This window comes from Culex quinquefasciatus, chromosome 2 (assembly GCF_015732765.1).
Source record: "Culex quinquefasciatus strain JHB chromosome 2, VPISU_Cqui_1.0_pri_paternal, whole genome shotgun sequence".
NCBI classification, from domain to species: domain Eukaryota; kingdom Metazoa; phylum Arthropoda; class Insecta; order Diptera; family Culicidae; genus Culex; species Culex quinquefasciatus.
Window position 1 is genome coordinate 217,679,858 of NC_051862.1, and position 24,532 is coordinate 217,704,389.

Genomic DNA, 24,532 nt, shown 5'->3' on the forward strand with positions numbered 1-24,532 from the left:
TATTTTTTGTTTTTTGAAGTAGCGAAAATTTACTTAAAAAGAATTCCAAAATCACTTTTAGATGTAAAATTGAATTTGGAACCAAAAAGTAATTTTGTTATTATTTTATTAAAATGCACAGTTTTCGACCCAAGCAATTTCAGGTTATTTTTTTTTTTAAGTCTTTGTTATTTTTTGTTAATTAAGTCTATTCTTGTCCATCTCCGTAAAAAAAATATTTTAAGAGCTAAGAAAATTCATTAATGTTTTTTTGTGGATTCTTGATCCAACCTTTGATTGCTGGTATATTGCCTTGCGAAGAGATTAATACTTCGTAAAATTACTTTTCGAAAGTACTACCCTATCAGCCCTCGATTTTCAACCGATGATATCTTGGAAACTTTTGATCCAATTTTAATGATGACAAGTGAAATTCAAGTGCATTTTTTTCAAACTTTTGGTAAAAATGTTTCAAATTTTTTCACGACTTACATTCTAAAAGTGTCAAATAATTCTATTCAAGTTATTGTCAATAAATTAAGGTTTTAGACAAAAAATGATCAGGTATCATAATCTTGAAGCAACAAAATTTCATGACGGGGATACCAGATCTTCAAATACAATAATTAATCGAAAAAAGTTTTCCACACAGCCATTCTTTACCCAAGTAGAGTTAAGATTGAAAGGGTTGCCAGATGTTACTTTTTTAATTGGCTGATATGTTGTGAAGATTTGAACTAACTCGAAGTCAATTTAAACTCGAAATTCGAGTTAAATTTTCTTAACGTCCTGGTAAAAATATTTTCAGATTTTAGAACGACTTACAAAAAAAAGTGCCAAATATTTCAATTTAAGTCATTGTCAATAGGATATAGATACTAGGTTTTAACAAAATTTGTTAAGTATTGTAATTTTGAAATATCCAAATTTAATTACAGGGATACTAGATCTTCAATTGTGAAGGTTTTAATGGAGAAAACAATTTTGTGTGTGATTTTATTGCCTTTCCTCAATTAGAAAGACAACCAGGAAGATTAAAACAAGCTTCGCGCTACCTTTCGCAATCGACCAGCGCGAGGCAGAAGCAGGCTTTGGCTTTTATTTCAGAGTTGCTTCACGATTGTCACGTGGACACGTGGAAAGCGCCATGCAGCACACCTCGCCGGTGTCGCCGCCTGCTATATTGGGGATGAGGGTGGTGTGTGGATTTGGGTTGGAAAAACGGGGAGTGCTAAATTTATGTTCACTCGACAAGTTGTGCGATGGCTACTTCGATGGTTTTGCTTTTGGATTTTTGAGAAAAAGTTTTTATTTTTTTAGTTGAGTTTTTGAGATAAAGTTTTTTTTTAAAAGATCATAAAATTGTTTTTTTTTTTTTTTTTGCTGAAGCAATTTGAATTTATTTCGCTTAAGGTGGATCGATCCCTGGGATTTCCCCATTACTCTGAACCAAAAGTCCCCCAGGACCATACCAAGAGAGGGAGGGACGAGGAAAACTCTATTTATATCTTCTCCAGCTGAAAGGTGACGGCTTAGCCAGCGTTACCTTCCTTCCCCCAACCGTTGACTTCGCTGTTTCCTTTTTTGGCGCTTTATCGTTCACAAAAAAAAGGACTTTAAGCTATTCGGGGGATGCAAAGTTGTGCCGGGATGTATTAGAAGCATCGCCGATTAGGGCGATAATTCTCGTTGACTTTGTTCTTACTGGTTTTGGGGTAGAGTCGATGTAGCCGAGAGATAAGGTTTTGGTAGAAGGAGGAGATTCCCAGGTCCCGGAACAATCCTCCTGTATGGAATAGCGATTGGCTAAAGGCGGAAGCACATTTCCATCTGAATGGAGAATCTATTTATAAACCCGAGCCACTCATGCTGAACAGTTTGAGCTCATCTACAACATCATAGCCTTGTTGTATTACCAGTCCTGTGTGATCCACAGCCACTGCCGGAAAGCACATTGGGAAATTCTCCAAACCATTCCGAGCAGAAGGCAGCTCTTGCTTGCAACAACAACTAGTTATGAAGCAATAAGAGCGTTCCAAGCGTTTCCAGGGGCGAAATTTTTCGAAAAATCAATAAATTTTGTGAAGCGTGTAGCGGCGCCGTGAGTTCAACCTTGTCGACGAAACTGAACATGTGGGCCAAAACGCCACAAACCATAAAGGGTTGTCCTTCCAAAGGCATTGCCAATTATATAGTCTTCCCTGTGTCGAAACCGAATTTAATCCTTGTCGCAGCTGCTTCGCTCGCGGTAAATTTAGAAACGCTTTTTGCCACATAATTTGATTAAGTGAGCTTTCACGGCCAATGAGCTGCCGTGTGATATGGATTCTAGCTATAGTTGGATTAAACTATAATTTTGTGTGTGTGTGCAGGGCACGGTCTATGATTTACATTTATTGGTTCTGTCGAGCGCACAGCTGGTGGTTGTTAATGGGTTTTGGAAAATGGCATTTCGCTCGTAATGACATTGAACTTGTAGTTTTAGCTCCAAAGTGGGTTTTGCCCAGGTTAAATATAAGTCCATTTTTTGAACTTTTATCAATTGAATTACTTTTAAATTCACAGTAAGTTAAGGCAAACATTATTAACCTCGTCCAACACTGCAGTGCAAATTGCAACGATTCAACCTTCTGAGAATAGCATCAACCTTCATATCCGTCCACCCTGTGTGTCCTTTGCCCTTGTCAACCACAACCAACAACGACGACGACGTTGGCAAGCTGTCTTCTTCCGTGAATAAAACTATTTTCCCCGTCAGTAGCTTTTCCTCGATGTATCTGCCTCATCCTTGGAGATCGACCAAGAACAAAAGGACGACTTCAAGAAGACTTTTCTTCTTCGCAAAAGTTACAGTCAACTCTCGTTAAGTTGATTGTGGCAGTCAACAACAGTGACAAAATCCAAACTTGAGTAGTTGACTGTAATTTTTTGTCTTAAGACACTCACACACAGAGAGATTCAAAGTCAGTAGCAGCATCCTCCAGGATGAAGAAGAGATGGCTTATGGTCGTGGAATGGCTGTATGTGTGTGTGTGCTACTTCCGACAGGAAATCTAATCTGGATCTGTTTTTCTTGCAATTTCTTGCCTGACTGATGTATATCTTTCTCGCACACACACACACACAGTTTCACAAAAGAAAAGAAAAGATTTCCTTTCCGCCAGCATCATCCGCAAAACTTTGCAATAAAGTTGCATCTTATGAGGAAATTCTTGGGAGTGCTGAGACTCTTAAATTCAAGAAAATTGCGCTGTGAAGAGACGGAAAAGTTCATACTTGCCTGCGTGCTGTTTGCTGCAAAGGTGTAATTATCTTGCTATTAAATTCCTCTGAGAGCGTGCTTTCGTTTTGGGACGGCGAGGAATGTAAATGTTCATGTTTGCTTCTTGGAGGATTTTCATTTTTCTTCAGCAAGCGCAAATTTTTCTTTTGTGTTTTAATCTCTAAACGGGATAGCATTTTTTTTTTGTTATCAATTTTTCAATTTATCAATTTATCAATTTATCAATTTATCAATTTATCAATTTATCAATTTATCAATTTATCAATTTATCAATTTATCAATTTATCAATTTATCAATTTATCAATTTATCAATTTATCAATTTATCAATTTATCAATTTATCAATTTATCAATTTATCAATTTATCAATTTATCAATTTATCAATTTATCAATTTATCAATTTATCAATTTATCAATTTATCAATTTATCAATTTATCAATTTATCAATTAATCAATTTTTCAATTTTTCAATTTTTAAATTTTTCAATTTTTCAATTTTTTAATTTTTCAATTTTTCAATTTTTCAATTTTTCAATTTTTCAATTTTTTAATTTTTCAATTTTTCAATTTTTCAATTTTTCAATTTTTCAATTTATCAATTTATCAATTTATCAATTTATCAATTTATCAATTTTTCAATTTTTCAATTTTTCAATTTTTCAATTTTTCAATTTTTCAATTTTTCAATTTTTCAATTTTTCAATTTTTCAATTTTTCAATTTTTCAATTTTTCAATTTTTCAATTTTTCAATTTTTCAATTTTTCAATTTTTCAATTTTTCAATTTATCAATTTATCAATTTATCAATTTATCAATTTATCAATTTATCAATTTATCAATTTATCAATTTATCAATTTATCAATTTATCAGTTTATCAATTTATGAATTTATCAATTTATCAATTTATCAATTTATCAATTTATCAATTTATCAATTTTTCAATTTATCAAATTATTTTTTCATAAAATTTGAGAAAAACCTTCCACCATTTAACTCACCTGCACCATAAACTGACATTAGCAGACATAAAAACGTTATAAAAATAGATCCACAAGCTCAGAAAACGTACGTGGACTTCAAACATTCCGTCACGTGTCTGCACCTGCTGCCACCTGCCTCCTTCACGAGATGCTCTCTGCTCTGGAGGAGCCCATTTCGAGTGCCATTAGGTCCCGTCGTGGTGGGATTTATGCTTATGATAGCTCGACACCGGTGCTTTTAATGATGTTCCAGCGGGCAACCCCTTCAGTCGAGATTCGTCACGATCGTATTTCATGAAAAGCGGAAATGTACCAACATTTTTATTTTTACTCCCCCACTCTCTTCACTCTTCACAAAACCACTTGAAATGTAGCTGCAAAACGTTTCTAAAACATTCATTCAAACACACACACACCATTTGCGCAGTGCATTGGAGCGCTAATTCCCAGCTTCCCGGGTTTGAAAATTTCGCGCAAAAAATAGTGTTGTGACACCTAGGACGACGGCGACATCCTGCAGGAAACAGACAGCTTTTCCATGCCGTCTGTCATAACGTAACGTACACCTAGCTTTCAGGTTTGCAACACGGGAACCCACTTTGGGACGAGAAAATGTGTGACACATTTGCGCGCGCCAGGTTCGCGGTCTCATGCATGAAAGTTTAAGTTGAGTGATCCACTTTTGAAGCTGGGAAGTTGGTCTCAGAAAATGGCAAATAGTGTCTTCTTTTGTTCTTGCTCTTGTTCTGTCCAAAACCAAAACCAAAACCAAAACAGTTCTTGATCAGTGTTCGAATAATTCTTGAACGGGTTTGAACCGTTTTCAACAGTTTTCAACAGTTTTGAACAGTTCTTGAACAGTTCTTGTACATTTCTTGAACAGTTCTTGAACAGCTCTTTAACAGTTCTTGAACATTTCTTGAACAGTTCTTGAACAAACCTTGAACAGTTCTTGAACAGTTCTTGAACAGTTTTTAACTGATTTCAAACAGTTTTTAAACAGTTTTTAGAACAGTTTTTAAACAGTTTTAAGAACAGTTTTTAAACAGTTTTTAAACAATTTTTGAATAGTTCTTGAACAGTCTTTGAACAATTTTTGAACAGTCCTTGAACAATTTTTGAACAGTTTTCGAAAAGTTTTGAACAGATCTTAAACAGTTTATAAATTTTTCTTGATTATACTCGAAACAGTTCTTGAACAGCTCTTGAATAGTTCTTGATAAGTTCTTAAACAGTTCTTGAACAGTATTCGGAAAGTTCTTGAACAGTTCATAAATAGTACCTGAACAATTTAAAACGTTACTTAATCCACCTTTAGGTGGTTGGTGCCTTCCTCACATTTAGAGCGTAATGCTATCCAAAATAGATACAAAAGGGTGGACCTTTCAGTGTTCTATGATTCATACCATCAGATTGGGTAGTCAGATCTTCATAATTCAGGGCTCTTATGTGCTTATAACTTTTGATAGGGTTGTCAGATCTTCAATCTCTTGAACTCGTTGGAAAGGTCTTTAAATTACCTATACAACGACAGGTCGCATGATAGATCCGGATAACGTTTTTGTCAAAATATCTGAGATCCGGCCTCTTAAAAAAATCATAAATAACACTTAAGTGCTTATAACTTTTGATAGGGTTGTCAGATCAGCAATCTCCTCAACTCGTTGGAAAGGTCTTTTGATTACCTATCCAACGGCAGGTCGCATGATAGATCCGGACAACGTTTTCATCGAAATATATGAGATCCGGCCTCTAAAAAGTTCATAAATAACACTTAAGTGCTTATAACTTTTGATAGAGTTGTCAGATTTGCAATCTCTTGATTTCGTTAGAAAGGTCTTTTGATTACCTATCCAAAGACAAGTTGCATGATAGATCCGGACTACGTTTTCATCGAAATATATGAGATCCGGCCTCTAAAAAGTTCATAAATAACACTAAAGGGCTTATAACTTTTGATAGGGTTGCCAAATCTGCAATCTCTTGAACTCGTTGGAAAGGTCTTTTGATAACCTATCCAACGACAGGTCGCATGATAGATCCGGATAACGTTTTCATCGAAATATATGAGAACCGGCCTCTAAAATGTTCATAAATAGAACTTAAGTGCTTATAACTTTTGATAGGGTTGTCAGATCTGCAATCTTTTGAACTCGTTGGAAAAGTCTTTTGAATACCTTTCTAAAAATGTATAACATGACGGGGTTTCTTACAAAAACCACCCTTTTTACAATCTTCCGGACTTTTGTTAAAATCGTTTTTTTAGCGTAACTTTTGAAGTACTTAACTAAACTTTATAATTTTCAATAGCGACTTATGGGACTCCAAGACGGATCGAATGAGACCAAAACGGTCCAAATCGGTTCAGCCAGTGCCGAGATAATCCAGTGCAATTTTTTTTGATCAACATCCCACCACACACACAGACATTTGCTCAGAATTTGATTCTGAGTCGATATGTATACATGAAGGTGGGTCTAGGAAGTCAAATTAATAATTTCGTTTTTCGAGTGATTTTATAGCCTTTCCTCAGTAAGGTGAGGAAGGCAAAACAGTTCTTGAACAATTCAAAAACAATTACTGTTTATAAATAGTACTTGAACAAAAAACAGTTCCTGAACAACTCCAAAACAGATCTTGAATAAATCATGAACAGTTCTTGATCAATTCTTGAACAGCTCTTGAACAGTTCTTGATCAATTCTTGAACAGTTCTTGAATAATTTTTGAATAGTTCTTGAACAGTCCTTGAACAATTTTTGAACAGTTTTAAAAAATTTCTTGATTATACTCGAAACAGTTCATAGAAAATTCATACATAAAATTTGAATTGAATTTTTATTTATTTTCAATTTTCTTAAAAAGTTCTTCATCAATTCTTGAACAGTTCTTAAACAGTTCTTGATCAATTCTTGAACAGTTCTTGAGCAATTTTTGAATAGTTCTTTAACAGTCCATGAAATTTTTTTGAACAGTTTTCGAACAGTTTTGAACAATTCTTGAACAGTTTTTAAATTTTTCTTAATTATACTCGAAACAGATCATAAAAAACTCTTGAAATAAATTTGAATTGAATTTTTCATTTTTTTTCAATTTTCTTAAATAGTTCTTGAACAATTCTTGATCAATTCTTGAACAGTTCTTGAGCAATTTTTGAATAGTTTTTTAACAGTCCTTGACAATTTTTTGAACAGTTTTGAACAATTCTTGAACAGTTTTTAAATTTGTCTTAATTATACTCGAAACAGATCATGAAAAAACTTGAAATAAATTTGAATTGCATTTTTCATTTTTTTCAGTTTTCTTAAATAGTTCTTGAACAGTTTTTGATCAATTCTTGAACAGTTCTTGAGCAATTCTTGAACAGTTCTTGAGCAATTTTTGAATAGTTCTTTAACAGTTCTTGAATAGATTGGGAACAGTTTTCGAACAGTTTTGAACAATTCTTTAACAGTTTTTTTAATTTTTCTTAATTATACTCGAAACAGATCTTAAAAAAAATTTGAAATAAATTTGAATTGAATTTTTCATTTTTTTTTTCAATTTTCTTAAATAGTTCTTGAACAGTTCTTGATCAATTCTTGAACAGTTCTTGAATAGTTCTTGAACAATTTTTGAATATTTCTTGATTAGTTCTTGAAAAATTTTAGAACAGTTTTCGAACAGTTTTTGAACAGTTTTTTAAATTTTTCTGAAAAAATCTTGAAATAAATTAAATTAGAATTCATTTTTTTTATTATTTTAAATATTTCTTGAACAGTTATTGGACAATCTAAACGTAATAAATCGATTACATCACCAATTTGCAAATGGACCAAAGAAGAAAAAACTCCAGTTCGAGTACAGTTCACCAGTGCCATCTGCCATCTGCCAAAACCCGATACACAACACTGTCAATACCGTGGCTCTGTGGCCGTCCCCGGAAGCTTCGCGCGCGCTCTTGTCATAAACAAGTCGGTCCCCAAGCCCAGAGCCCAGGCTTAGAAATGGAGAAATGAACACAAGCAAAAAAAGAGTTCGACCAGAATCCAGGTCGTCCGTGTACGGAACCCATTTGCATGCTGTTCGGGGAGGAGGATCACATTTCACCGGACACCGCACCGCACACGTGTGTCTAATGAATGTTGGCTCCGCTGGGACTCCCGGGGAATGATGTACGAGCTTTCGAGCAGGTCGTACGACCGCCCGGTAGCAGCAGCAGGTGTTGACAGGTCATTTAACTCTACATCGGATGTGTGCGGATTTCGGCCAGTGTTGCCAGTCATGGGGGGGGGGAAACTTTGCGTTTTGAAAAGTGTGCAATGATGCATCAGAAAAAGCGGGTCGGAAAGTCATTTCCCAAAAGTGTGATGATGATACCTTTACTGCCCCTGATCGCATAAATGTCCCATATGCATTTTCATCGATTTCGAGTAATTAATGCAGTTTGGTTCAAAATTGTGTGCTTTTTCAAAAGAGCCTATAACATCCAGTACTTTGTTCTAGAAATCAGGAGGAAATCCAGTTTTTTCGTGAAAACTTAACACGTAGCCTTATGTATGGGACAAACTTCAAATGCGTTTTTCTCTTAAACACCCAGTGGAGTTTAATTTATATGTACAAAGCACTTATTTCACCACACTTTGATTTTTGCCCATCCATAATATTTCTAGCTAATGAACAGCAAATGAATAGGTTACAAAAAATACAAAATAAAATCATGCGTTTAATTTTAAAATGTAATAGGCGAACTCCAAGGCAATCTATGTTAAATGCACTGCAATGGTTATCGGTGAGGCAGCGTGTAACATTTCTAACAGTTGTTTTAATTTATAAAATAGCAAACGGAATGGCACCTGAATATCTTCAAAAAATATTAGTTCGTGGTTCAGACATTCATCAGCACAACACTCGTATGGCTTCAGAAATAAGAGCAGCATCGTTTCTTTTAACAAGCACACAAAATTCATTATTTTATAAAGGTATAAAACTATACAATACATTGCCTAGAGACTTTAAAAATGAAAAGAACTTTGCGGTGTTCAAAAGGAAGACATTAGGTTTTATAAAAGAAAATGTTGGTATATGATTTGAGTAATAGTTAAGTGTAGATTAAGTGACTTTTTTTTTGTGTATAAATTGTGTGAATATCTTTGTATGATGATAAAATAAGCAAAAAAAAAAAATAAATAAAATAAGGTTGATGGACGCGCATGGGCTTAAAGAATAACTTATAATAGCAACATAACAATGAAAACAAGAAGTGAATTAACCATACAAAATATCTAACCAGATAAATCAGACACTCTGCTATTCCCATGGGCGGGGGTAAGTGGAGGGCCATCATCATCATCAGCTTGCTGTTTTTGCATATGGGACATTTATGCGAACATGGGCAGTTTAGGGATCGACCATAAATCATAACACGGTAGCTGATGGTAGCACGGTTTGGGATCGTCAAATTAAGATTAATCGCAGTTTTTGTACACACGATTTAATATGATTTTCATCTTCTGGATTGAAAGTTTCAATTTAATAAGTCAAGTTTGATTCTTATCAAATTTCCAAGGAAACATCTCCAACTGAATTTATCCTCCTCCACAAAGGACACCGAAACTCAAACATGTTACTGCTTCTGACAACATTGGACAGATTCTGTTGATTTTTATCAGAAAGGTCACCATTTTCCTCGCTTCCACCGGAAATGTTTGCTTGCAAGCTGTCGTTAAAATCAAAACAAGTTAACTGCAGTTGACGGCGGTGCTCAGCTCCATCCCTGGAAGATGGAAGGTCATCCTGAGCAAGATATGAAGCTGTAGTTGCTTCCAGGAAATTCCAAATTAAACTGCAACTGATGATGGAGTGAATGTCAGAGTCGTTTTCAGTAGACTTGCAAGCTCATAATGGGAAACTAACCAGGATGGAGAAGAGATCTTGACGTTTGATGCAATTTGAGTAGATGGGATGATTTTCCAGGAACTTTTGAATTAATAATGATGAAAGAGGATTTAATCACATTTTGTGCAAGCAGATTTAATCAATTTCGGTTTAAATTATGTTTCAATTTGCTGTGCATCAATATTTTTGTTTCACTTTGAATAAAAAACTCAATCATACACAAATAACAGTGCAAATTGCGTAAATAATATTGTTTTACCAATTTTCCCCAAACTCCACCGCACAGCCTCTGGAACAAAAAAAAATCAACAGCGGTTTTATGAGGCTTGTTTCACCGGTGGAAATTTAAATATTTGAGCACTAAATTGAAGTGCAAATACGCCGCACCAGACTCACCGAAATTTTTTTTTTTTGAAATTAAATATGTCTTTATTGAACTTTCTTATAATAATTACATTTCATTTACATTCTAAGTGGTATGGCTACATGCTCTTCATCTTTGTTATATTTTTCGTTTTCTTATTAACTGTTCACATTCATTTATTTATTTCAAATTGTTTTACATTTTTGCATTGAATCGAATACATTTGGGTAAAAAAGAAAAAAAAATCACTTTAACAACTAATCCTAACTTAAAACTAAAAAATAAATTCATTGAAATATTCAAAATCATCAGAACGAGTAAACTACGAACTGTATTTTAAGATAAATCCTCCAAGCGTTCTTACTTGTTCCGCACGAGTTTTGCAACCACGCAGTGTTGTTGTCATTTCGATGAAAATGTTCAGAAGTTCTTGTGGTGAAAACAGGTCACTACTGCCTTCATCCGTTGATGCTGGTTGGTTTTCCTTCGGTTGCTGACTGAAACCAGGAGGTGTTGTATTCTCTGCAACTTTTTGCCGCTGATTCAACGGCAATGGCTGCAGATTTGGAACCACTCGAACAGATCCCGCTCCTGGTGACGCCAAAGCAGGAAAATCCACGTCCGTGTAAGTTGGTGGTGTTTTGCGACGATTTGGTTGGTGCCTCGTCGTCGCTTGCTGCCGAATTTTTACAAACTCAGCTCGTTTTGGGCAGCTTCGATTCGTGGTAGAATGGTCGCCGCCGCAATTGAAGCATTTCGCTTCGATGTTCTCGTTGATTGTTTCGCAAGCTTGAGTTTTGTGCTCACCTCCGCAGGTTGCACAACGACTCTTGATGAAACAGTTCCTTCCACCATGCCCAAACTGCAAACAGTTCGAACACTGTGTCACGTCACGGTGCACTGGACGATAACGTTCCCAAGTCACGATGATGTTGAAAATTGCCCGAACTGCTTTCAGCTCAGACGGCGTTGTCGATCCTTTCTCGAGATGAACCAGGTACAGTTGATCACGATACTTGATGTCCTTGTTGTGTCTCGTCATCTTGAAGACTTCGATCACGTTCAACTTAAGAGTTTTGAGCTCTTCTTTCAGCACACTCACATCCATGTCGTACAGGCCACGGAGGACCTGTTTCATGGGGCGTTTACCTGGATCGTCATGGCTGTAGTATTCAATCTTTGTGTTGTTCAGGAAATCCCGAACGTAGTTGTAATCCTTTCTGGTAGGTATCAGAATTTTGAGTCCATCAGCACACAAGCGAATGGAAGCTCGTAAAGCACCAGATTTGATAAACCCGGTCAGCCACTTTCGCACCGAATCCGATGACGATGTTTTCACAAAAATGGGTGGCAACTTTTCCCGTCGTTCAAATTCTTCCTTCTCGCTCACGTCCACAGGGAGGGTAGCGAACTGGTTTCCAGACAATTTTTGAGCGTCCTTGCTCAAACTGCCTGGCTTTGCAGGTAGCGCTTCGGCATTCTTCAGCTTCTTCAAATCTGCCGATCCTGCTGGTGAGGACCGCCTCTTTTTCTTGCCGTGAGGCATTTTTGCACTTTTTAAGCACTTTTTTGGTTTGTGAGGGACGCACGTCTGACTCGCTTCTCTGCTGATCGCAGACTGACTCACCGAAATATGCAAACATGTCATGCCACTTTATACGAGTTTGTGTTTTTGTCACTGAATATGCTGACATGCGTTATTTGAACATGATTGCTGAATTTAAATTGGTGCTAAACGATTTAAGAATGTTGACAATTTCAAACAAAATCATTTAGAATTAAAGCAATGCTCAAAAAGTGCTCATGTCTGCAAAACTCTCCCATATTGATGAATTTCGCATTTTTTTCAACATTCAACATTATATTTTTGATTTGAATGAAACTTTCCCATGCATTCCCTTTGTAAAAAAGAGCCATTTTGCATCATTAGTTTCTCCATACACAAAATCGGAACGAAAATATTCAAAAGAGATTTCTGATCGATTTAGTGTCTTGAGCAAAGTTTAATTGTTATGACTAGTTCTTTTCAGATATAGAGCAACACGGAAAACAATTCGCGTTTTTACCAAAATATATTTTTTTAAATTTTTGATTTTTTTTTTTTGTTTGAGGAAATTTTGAAGGCATCTAATGCGCTGTTGGAGCAATATCATTTGAAGAAATAAATGCAACCGTAAAAAAAATTAAAGTTTTGTCAAATCAAATTTCTAAAATAATTTTAGATGCAAATTAAATTTGCAATCAAAAATGGCTTTACACCAAGCTTTTCAAGAGCTTTTTTTCGAGAAATGTTAAGTTTTTTGCAATTTTTAAATACATTTTAAAGGAAAAACCTTGCAACAAATATAATCGACAAGTTTTGAAAAAATCCTACATTTTTCATTTTTAGACAATTTCAAGACAAAGTGACAGTTACCGATATACAGCCACTTGAAAAAAATATTTTGTAAAACTTTTTTTCTCAGTGCTATCTAAATTTGCCCTCATTTTTCAATTCTCAATATCTCGAAAATTATTGGTTCAATTTTAAATGTTATTTTTTTGAATTTGTGATTTTTTTGATAAAAATAATATTGAACCCAACATTTAAGACCGTCAAAAAAAGGTGAGTTTATCCCTTTAGAATGGCAATTTTGGATATCGGTATAAATTTTTTTCACAAAACACCGTTTTTTTTTTTTCAAGACTAATCTTTATACTAATTCATGAAAGCATTTGAATGTTCAAAATGTTTATAATATGAATTTTTACTTTATTGAAATTTTGTATATAGTGCTCGAATTTTACAAAAAAAAAACCCTTATTTAATAAAAAAAATCTTAAATTTATAATTCAAAATCTTTTTATTAAACTGACATTTTGATATTATAGTAACTTTTTTTTAACACTGCTACCAGAAACTTGATCAAAATGTTTAAATTGCCACAACAACTACTCTGTACTTGATAACCTGTTGATTTTTTTTTTTGAAAATTGTGAAATTTAAGTATTTTGTTGAAGCACGGTATTTATGTAAAAAATTTAAGTACTTTACTCCAAAAATTTGGTTTATGGATGGCCCGTTATATCCATATTAAAAAATGAAAATTTTCATGCAACTGGGTATTTATGAAATTTTCAGTGTTTAAAAAGAGATTTATAAATTGTAATAGCAAACAAAATTTCATATTGTTTTAAACCCATATTGAAAATTTTAAAAATTTGAGTTTTTTTCATAAAATGCGATATTTTGTGAAAATTTAAAATTTTACAAAAACAACACTAAAAACGAGAAAATGCATGCAAAATATTGCACCGTTTGATAACAGTATAAAACTAAAAATTAGTTTAAAAAATTTGGGATTTTGTTAAATTTTTCAAGTGTTTCTCAAATTTCCCTTTTTTTCTTAAATTTCACTAATCTTATCTAGTCTAATCACTTTTTTTCTTAAATTTCACAACAAAAAAAAATAATTTCTCACAAAATTTTAACTTAAACAGGCTGTATCCAAGCATTTAGGAACAAGTTTTGTATAAAAAAAAGTATAAAAGTATAAAGTATATGTAGGAGTGCTTACTAAAATTTTCAATTTTCGAAAAAAAAAATGCCTGTAATTCAAACGGTGCAAACTATCAAATAACTATGATGAGTAGAGGCATTACTGGTTGCATGTTGTAAATTGCATCTAAAACTGATTTCGGAAATTTCATTTTACAATATTTTGGATTTTTTTTCTAAAAATCACAACTTCTTCAAAAAATGTATATTTATTTCATCATGTTTTACAACTGCTCTTTAGTCCCTTAAAAAATACCAAAATCTCATATTTTGGAAATTCATTATTTAGTGATGACAAGTCAAATAAAAATATGAGGAATTTATTTTTTGGTATTTATTTTTTCCTAAAAAGTTCTAATCATAACCTACAAACTTTACCGAAGACACGAAATCAATGCATTTTGGATAGATTTTTTTAGAATGATGCAGAAAGGGTTAGTTTTTCATAATTTGTAATGGTCTTATTTCCAGAATTTTATTCGAAAAGGTCTTACAAATGTAGGGAATTGCATTGCTTGTATATGCAATGGAACCATGAAAAAAACTCTAGATTTTTACTTTATATGTTAATATTTTTGTCGAAAAAACTCAGACTCAATTCTCTTTAAAACACACTGCGGTAGATAACTGTTTCAGTTTCAACAATAAAAGTGCAGTTCCAGATAGCAATTCAAAGTAAATATTTAATTCATAAATGCAACCATGTTCATTGTTCAACATGTTGCACAGAATATTCCGCTGGTCTATTAATAAACTCCGAATGACCACCATTATACAAATTGTTGTGCACCACCACCACATTCACCGCATCGCATCGCATAAATTGGGTGATAACTTGCGGGGGGGTTTCTCTCCCAGTTTTGTGCGTATCTCTGCGGATTGGAATTACCCATTTTAATTAATATGGTAATCATTTATTTACGTGGTGCAGCTGCGCTGCGTTCGTGTGACACGTGGCATCAATTATGGTTTTGTCTTCTTTTTTTTGAAATTGATGCTATAATTATCCTGACGGAATCACACATTGATCTGCTTATTGAGAAGCACGATCTATTTGTGGAAAACTTATTTTAGCAGTTTTTCCGTGTAAGTCGTTATCGTTTTCTATTTGAAGAAATCTCTCTTCCAACAATGTTTTGCCAACTTCTATTTCTGCTAGTTAACAATGTGTGTGCTCCCACTATTATTGTCAATCTCCTAATCGGATCAACGACATCTTCCAATTTCGTAGTCTCAACTGTAAGCAAGAAATTTTCCCCGAAAATCATCCCCTTACAAGCTATTTTTGCTTTTGTACCGAAATCTCACTCCCCCTGAAGGTAGGCAACCAACGGTCCGCACCATGTTTTTCCGCTAACCTAATTTTCCACAACGACGACAAGTACGAAGAAGACGAGGAGAAGGTCCATAATCCGCTTTTCCCTCGGAAGGATCACCTCCCACGCGGCGCGAATATTCAGCATCCCTTGTTCGTCGTGGACCATGTTTCGTCCGGCTTGCGTGTGTGTGTGTGATGATGAAAGACGGTCCCCGAATGTGGGAGCTTGTGAGGGTGATTGTGTGTGTCCGGTCCACTGAATTAACTCACCTGTTCATCTGGTCGAGAATTTTGCGTTAATTGCTTTGTGCGGTAGCCGCGCGGATCAAGGGGATGGTGGGGGGCATTCGTGAATTACGTGGTTTATTTTAAAATTTCACAAAATTGCATGTTTTGTGAATTTTGAGGTAGCTTAAAACTAGAAATAACAATTTTGGCTACGTCGCTTATGAACGGCCTCAAAAGTCCGAGCAGATCTGACAGCGTTTGCATGATGGTGGGTGGTATCCAATTTGGGGATTATGGGAAGGAAATTGGCGAATAAAGGTCCACACTTGATGCACGCCGGTCCCGGACGATGGCATTAATTAATACTTCATAAACAGAGAGCGGTGTGGTGACAATGGTTGAGTTTATGATTAAAATTACTTTTAAAATCTCAGTCAGCTAAGGCAACACCCAGAATGATCACAATAAATTTGAATATTTTTTTCTGATTTTGGCAATTTTGAATCTAACATAACTCTATCAATGTTGTAGGCAGATGATTTTTTTTCAATTTCATATAAATTCAACAAAGATCTTAAACTACACAAAAAAGCATATTTGTCTCATGTGCTTATTTGAGCAAATAAGCGAAATAGGACAGATATGAACTTACCTTACAAACTATGACAACCAAAAATTAGCAATAATAAATATTTCTAAGATCTACAACATTTATATTCAATTCAGTTTTGTTGGTTGGTTATCAAGAAACATTTTTTTTATTCTACAAGAAGCTTCAAAGAAAAATTTAAAGTATAATAATTTCCATTTTTTTTTTAATGTGGCCTTTTTGAGGATTATATCCAATATTTTCAAACAAAACTGAAATTTAAATCTATCTTTTTTTTTCGATAATCTATTTAATAAATTACAACATTATATACAAAAAATCATTGTTTTTCAAAGATGCTTCCAAATAGGATATATTTAAATGGTTCAACTATATTTTTCAGAAATTCACAAATAATATAAAAAAAAGAATTTTATTTAATAAATCAAAGTAAATTTCTTTAAATCTCAATGTTCACTCTTTAAATTAAGGCTCTGAAATTCATCATTCCCGATCGGCCATTTGGCAACCATTTTTTGTTTTAGAAAAACATTCAAATCTTAATTCAGAATGTTTCAATCAAAAAAAGGGTTTCTTTGTGTTGTTTGTAGAAGAATTTTACATGTAGTGATTTTTTTTTTCAATTTAATTTACTTTATTTATAGTTTATTTATTTATTTCTGGACCCTTTATTTCTGGACCCTGAATTCAGATCCATCATTGACGGTCATTGCCCCAAAAGATAAAGACACCATCTGCAACCTTAATTCAAGATTATAAAATTCATTGAAAACAAATATGTCAAAACATTTAAAAGTATTTAACATTATTTTTAAATTAATATTCAATACAACAATTTTTATCAGATTTAGTCATTTATAAATATTTAAAAATCTGATCAATTGAATGTCTTCGGCAAAGTTGTAAATATTGCATAAGACTTGTGATTTTTTAATTTGACTCATCACACAAAATATTGAAAAACGCAAAAATGTATTTTTTTTTAAATCTCACTTTTGGATATGTTTAGATGAGATCTTTTGAAATGAGCCAATCAAAAAATACTTAACATACAATTTGATATCGTGCACACTTTTAAAGTTATAACCACACAAAATTATAGTTTTGTTCAAAACGTGGCTTTTTATCCATAGAAGAACAAGCTTGACCTGTTGGAAAATATATTTTTTCGAAGAGATCAGAAAATTTCCGACTAATTCGCTTCAAAGACATTGAAGCTTGGACCAATGGTTGCTGAGATAAAGCTTCTTAAAGAAAAGCAATCAGGAAAAATATAGTTTTTTTTTTTTTATTTCACCTAACCGTTGAAAAGGTCATAAAACACTTAGTTTTGATCATGTCTAAAGTTAGACCTGATCTAAAAAAATATAGTTTTTTCGAAGGTAAAAAAAGTTTTAAAATACTTTAATTTAACTAAACTGAAAATTGGACGCATATTTATGTGAAGTACTTTTTGATTGTAAATTTGAATTTGATATATTACATCAAAATATATTTTTTTACTATTTGCCACGTCTTTCAAAAATAAAAAAAAATGACAAATGAATTTTAGTCAACTTTTGCCATAGCTCGAAAAATGTCAATTTTTGTTATTTATTATAAATCAAGAAAGATAGAATTTTCTTCTTTATTATAAATCAAGAAGATAGAATTTTCTAAAATTGTTATTTTGCGCAATTATATTTTTTAAGTATGAAAAGTCTAATAAAAAAAACAGTTATTTTCTGAAAATTTCTAAACAACATCAACAATTCTGTTGATTTTGCCAGATAATCTGTTCCCAAGATAAGATCATTGAAAAATTTAAAAGCCTTTTGTATTGATAGCTTTTCGAAGTGTGTCAGAGAATGTTCTTATAGACTTCACAGTAAAACAAATGCCGAAGTTTCTTTTCAAGTTTGTGTTCCTTAAATCTAGTTAGGTCAAGTGGAACGGTGTGGTTTAGGATTTAGGTGGTAAAAAAATTGATAAAAGTCATAAAATGGTAGAATTTCTTACAGCTAAAACTAGGTGTGATTTTCTTTGTTTGCAGCAAACATATAAAATTCAAATATGTTTGCTATCATATCTTTTAAAAAAAAAAAGTAACACCAATCATACGCAACCCGCTATCTCTATCTATCTTTACCAAAAAAAGGCCAAACAGCAGGAAAAGTACATAAATCGTTACCTTTTCCTCCTTCTTTCTATGACAGCTAAAAAGTTCGACCGCACCTTCGAAGAAGAACTCCACATATCGCACAGCCCATAAATAACCTCAAAATTGCGTTCCGAGATCGCTCCCAAAAGTGGACCATGTGGAGATTCTGCTGGGAGCCATTTTTCACGAATAATTGCTTCAAAACTATACCTTTTTTTGAGGTGGTAGTAAAATTTTCGTTTCGACCAGCATCAGCAGCACATCAAAGGTTGGAACCACACTCACGTAGTTCGAGGCACATCGGTCGAGCGTAAACAAATTTGCGAAATAATTGAATTTTCGGCCTATCGGCCGCTGGCCACAGAGTTACCAAAGCACCCACACGCAAAATGGTACACGTAATTTGGTTTGGTTTTGGCCACTTTTTGGAAATATGTTGGTCCTGGAAATTTTTCTATCCGTGGTGGTCAGTTTTTTTTTCTGATGATAAATTATTCAAATTGAACACCATTGTACAAATTTATGTAATTTCCAACATTAAATTGCCTCAAATTGGACACTTGAAGTCGATTTTAAACTCAACATAAGCTCTTCACCAAGAATTTTATGAGATACACGAAAAAACAAATCCAAAAGTCCAACCCCTGAGGGCAAAAAGAGGAAACTTTGTTCGCAAAAGAAACACGAAAAGCCCAAAAACGAACCCTCCCGGTTTAGGATCGTCCAAGTTTTCTTATCCCTGCTTAATTTTCCGAGCAAGATAATACTCAAACAAAACAAGCCCAGCGGACAAGCTTTGTGGTTTGACCTTTTTTCCGATTCCACAAAATGGAATTAATGAGCGCAATTGATGAGAATCGTCAATTTATTATCCCAATTCCGTAATTGAAAAATGGTTCATGGGTTGCAAAAAAATAAAACGTTCAAAACCCCAATCAAGTGGCAGTCAATTAAATCAATTGATTGCATTTTCAAATTAAAAAAAATATCTAGAAAAGCAAAATTAAGTCCGCTATGATCAGATGGAAACAAACAATATCAATCCACCTATGAAATTTCAAATATTATGCTTTTATTTTGTATTAAAAAATATCCATAAATTAAAAAAGCACAAAGACTTTTTTTAACAAAATCCTGAAGTTTTCCTATCGTAAAATAAATTATTTATCATTTCAAAAAGTTAAAATAGGTCATTAAATTGAAATTAGATTAAAACCTTTTCCGTGTTTTTAAATGTTTTTTGGAAAGAAAAATTCAATCATTTCGTTTAACCCTGATTCGAAATTCAACCTGAAAACATATTTTTAGAAACAAAAAATGCAAAAGAATAATGATATTTTTTTAATACAATAAAAATTAAGCAACATTTTTATATGAAATAACGTTTGTAATATTTTATTCCAACCATTCAATATTACTCCCTTTGGAATTCTTAGTCTTGATTCATCATCTGTAAATTTGTTTTTCAAAAAGATCATAAACTTTAACTATTTTTTTTTTTCATTTCATAAATATCTAAAATTGAACCTTTAGAAAATGTGGGAATTTTTAGATTAGACTTGCATAACAAAAATTGTCTTGTTTTTTTTCTTTTATTCACTGTATTTCAGCCTGTATTCAGCAACCGGAGGTCCAATCTTGAATACATCCTTTTTGGAAATTTTATGGACCATTAAAAAAATATTTACGGGATTGGGCAATCATGGAAATTATTTAAAAAGAAAAACTAAAAACGGGAATTTTTCAGTTCTAATAAACTTTCTTTCAATTTAAAACTGAAGTTATAAAAAAATTGGACTGAAATTTATTTATTAAAAAAAACATTTTTCAAAAAATCATAACCCAGCAGAACATTTTTCTTCATACTCCACTATGGCTCAAAAGATGCGGTTATTTGTTCCCTAAAACATATAAAAAAATTACCGGATTTTGACAAATAGATTTTTTGTGAAATTATTTTTTTAAATCTGCATTTTTTCAATTTACCATTTTTTTCTGGATAGTCCTCATCACTAACTACAACTTTGCCAAAAACACCAAATCAATCAAAAAATGTCCTCAAAAGTTACAGATTTTCGAATATTTACGTACCATTTTTGTATGGACAGCTACCAAAAATGTATGGAGACTTGGATGAACCAATGTCACAGAATGGCTTCTTTGGTCATAGGAAAGGACCTTACAAGGTTTGAACCTAATCAAAAAATATAAATAAAATCCATTTCCGGTTTAGTGGAGAATTGCTCAGCTAAGTTAAATTTAATGAAACGTGTTGAATAAATAATTGAGACCAACTTTGACTACTTTTAACTTTTTTTTAGTATGAAAATATAATAAATTGAAAATGATACATAATACTTTTTCAAATTTTGGCTACAAATTTTGTTCAATAAATCTTGTGGTTAAAGAAATTAACTGTTTTTAACATTTTAGAAATAATATCTACTTTTATTTTTAAACACATTTTTATACAAAACACAAATTTCATCAATACTACTATACCACTTTATTTTTAAATAGAATAATTTTTCCCAAAACCAACAAAACCTTCGAAAACAAAAATCGCATGGAAAGCGAATAATTAACAGACTCTTTTCACGAGTGCACTTTTTGGCCAATAAAGGGAGAAAAAAAAGTTGTCCAAATTGGTCCCCAAAGACTGGCACCCGCTGGTGTCACACCCCACCTCCGAGCTTTAATTCCGGAACTTTTTGGCAACAGCACGGCATACAGCTCAGGTGTGATAAATGTGATTAAAACCGGTAAAAAATTAAAATTTAATTAATTGCACTTTCGACTGTCCACTGACCACTCTGGGGGAGGATAAACATTATTATTGTGCTGTGAGGAATGAAAATATCAAAAATTACGCTGCCAATTTATGTTTGTTGGGGGATTTTTTTGCTTTTTGATGTTTCAATTTCGAAAGCTTTTTGAAACGTGCCATATTAAAAAATCATAAAATTGTAATTATTGATCTGGTTGTGGAACACAACGGAACTTATTTACAATTTCAATACTAATAAATCATCCAACAACAAGGTCACTAAATCACGTCCGTTTTTTTCCCTCGTTATCCTTGCAGGTCCTTACAATCCCCCTTCTGCAATCATAGAGTATTCATCGCTTTTCCCGGTAGAGAATGGAATCTTCTACATTATGGCAAGTATCATAAATCGTGTCACACATTGTTTCGCAACCCAGGAAAAATAGTTATCCTCAAACATTCACCAGCTAACGAAACTTTAAGAACGCCAAAAATAAAATAAAATCTCACTCGGCTCCACGTGCGGAAGCTGGATGACAATAAAGTTTCGACTCGAACCACTTTTTTTGTGAGAGTCCTTTCGTGAAGATTTATCGCCATCCATTATTCATCAGAGAGGGATCATAATTCCTGGCGCTGCTGCTGGTGGAACTGCGTTTGTTTGTTGTCCGGATCCTGTCCCGGCTAAGCAAAAGAAAGTCCCGGCGGGATTTGAGTGGATTTTTTTTTTTTGCTGATAAAAATATAAGTAAAAACTCAAGTGACGACAGGACACTCTCCGTTCGTCACTGTCACTTAAACGCAGTGAATTTCGCCATTTATGAGGGCCGCCATCGTAATGATGCTCATTTTACTTTACAGTTGTTACAACTGTGGCCAAAGAAATCAATCTGGAAATACTATTTTATTCCAACAAAATTTAAAGCCCTTATTGTTATATATATAAAAAATTTCGACGGTTTTGTTCGAACGCGAATCAATTCAACACGGAATGTCGGATCGAGGTGCTCTTTGTGACGTTGGGTTCGTATAAGTCCAAGGAAGGTTCTTACGCCAATGTTTGCGCACATACTAGCGTCAGATTCCCGGTGCCTTGCAAAATTGTATCTTTCTTTTGTAATCAGAACTCGCGGGTTGTACAGAAAACATTTATTCTCAAAGTCGTCAGATTTATTCGCGGTCAGTTATTTGGACGGACTAAAAGTGGACTGTAAACACTAATCTCAGTAATACTGCGTCTGATAATGGTCTGAACTGGTCAGTAGTACGGTTCGCAGAGCAATGGCCAACTGCTAATCGGTTCCTGCTGGCCAAAGCTACTTATTTGATCCTCAGAACTCCAAACACTCACTGGATGTTCTGTTTTGTTGTTGTTTATGTTATGCTGTCTGTTTTTGTGTTGCTGTACTAGAGCATAATCTGCACTGGCTCACAAAATCTGCTCAGTCCTGATTTCGGCGCGTTCAGCCAAAAAGTGGCAACTTTGGCCACTCTGAAACCGATTCCGGAAAATCTGCAGATTGTATGGGAAAAGTTGCGTAAAATCAAATTTTGATCATAGGAGGCTGAGCAAGGAAAAAAGCTAAAAACGTCAACAAGCGAAAAAAGGAAAAGACGAAGTTTTTCGGGTGAGGCTTGTTGTTATATAGAAAGAGTACAATTATTTTTATGTGATATTTTTTAGGCGAAATTTAATCTAAGATTGGCAGGAAAATGTATTTTTTCCCTTATATATAGTAGAGTTTACAATCAAATTTAAAACGTTGTTAAAGTTAATGTCAATAATTTCCGAGTTTTTGTCATGCTCTATAAGAATTAGACTTTCTAAAGCTGTTCCAAAAAAATTAAATAAAATTTTATCTCAATTTCGGACAAAAAATAAAAACTTAAATTTGAGTCAAATATTATCTGTGAAAAACATGCGCCTCCAAAATGAATCTCTTAGCTATGGAGGCGCATTGTTTCTTAAAATAAAGGACAATACAGCTTAAAAATTTGCTTTTACTTTGAGACAGAAACTAAAATTATTATTTTTAATTAGGATCAACTTTGGAGGCCTAATTCTTTCAAAGTATGAGCTGTTTATAATTCATCGAACCTTGGTAGGGTTTATTGAATTATTTGTTCAAATTACAGTCAATTACCGTTTTTATTGTTTTCGCACTTTTGACATCAAATCCGGGTTTTCTGTGACTCTATTTTTCGTCAAATTTGAGTGGTTGATTGCCTATTAAATTACTTCTCATTATTTCATCACCACCATCTTGGATTTGAAATTTCCGAATGACTCCGAAAGCATTTTCGAAAATATTTTTTTCCGTTGATCAAAATTAATGCAATGCAAAGGCTACTGCAAATTTAATTCAATGTTCTACACACCCCCCTCTCTTCTAATTCTTTTTTAAAAATATCCCTAAAAATGAGGAGCCAAAAAAATTATGTATTGTCTTCAATAAAAAGATTCGATCAAAAAACTTTTTAAATCGATTGTTAACTATTCAGAATTCATTGTAAAATACACATTTATGTATTTTTAATCAAATAATAGTAGTTTATGCAACAAGTTGCAAAAAGAGGATTTTTTCAGCACGAGTCGTACATTTATCCAACGAGGTTCACCGAGTTGGATAAATACGACGAGTGCTGAAAAAATCAGGTTTTGCAACGAGTTCCATACAACATTTTTTGCAATTCCGAAAAACACCCATTGAGTGAAATTTTAAGTAAAATTTTCTTGTATTTTGTCAATAAATCGCTTAAATCAAAAAAATGTTGAAAAGTGTTACTTTTCGAAACAAGTGCTGAAAAGTTCAACTTTTCAGCACCCATTTCAGTGCTGAAAAGTAGAACTTTTCAGCATTTATTTTGAAAAGTGTTGCTATTCGATTCTGTTACTTTTGGTACAGAAAAGTAGGCTTTTTCGTCGTTCAAGAATGACAGGAAATGTAAGTAGTTTCACGACGGAATTGCAAAAACACTTTTTTTGCAATTCCGTTGTTAAACATCTTACTTTTCCTGTCATTCACGAGCCACGTAACGGCCTACTTTTCACTACCAAAAATAATAGAATGGAAAATTAATACCTTTCAATACCAATGCTGTAAAGTTCTACTCTTCAACACTGAAACTGGTGCTGAAAAGTTGGACTTTTCAGCACTGTTTTCGAAAAGTATCAAAATGTTGATAGCAACTCTTTGCAAAACTTGATTTTTTCAGCACTTGTCCTATTCATCCAACTCGACTATCCGACTCGTGCTAAAAAAATCTTCTTTTTGCAACTTGTTGCATAAACTACTATTAAGCCATTTACATATTTTTAAAGCCGTTTAAGTTTAAGAATAAAAACTTATTCTCATGAATTCATTTATTTTTTGCAAATTTTTGATAGTAGCATAACTTTAATTATTTTTCGACATCTCGTGAGATGTTTTTCAAGGATTAGGTCC

At 33.4% G+C, this 24,532-nt stretch overlaps 1 long non-coding RNA gene across 1 annotated transcript in view; it reads left to right on the plus strand.

The window, feature by feature from the left end:
* Nucleotides 1–21,481, plus strand: part of LOC119766982 — a 59,863-nt gene extending 38,382 nt beyond the window's left edge. Inside the window, exon 3 of the long non-coding RNA XR_005277245.1 lies at nucleotides 21,405–21,481. This is a non-coding gene — a long non-coding RNA (uncharacterized LOC119766982). The remainder of the gene's footprint in view (nucleotides 1–21,404) is intronic.
* The last annotated feature ends 3,051 nt before the right edge of the window (nucleotides 21,482–24,532 follow it).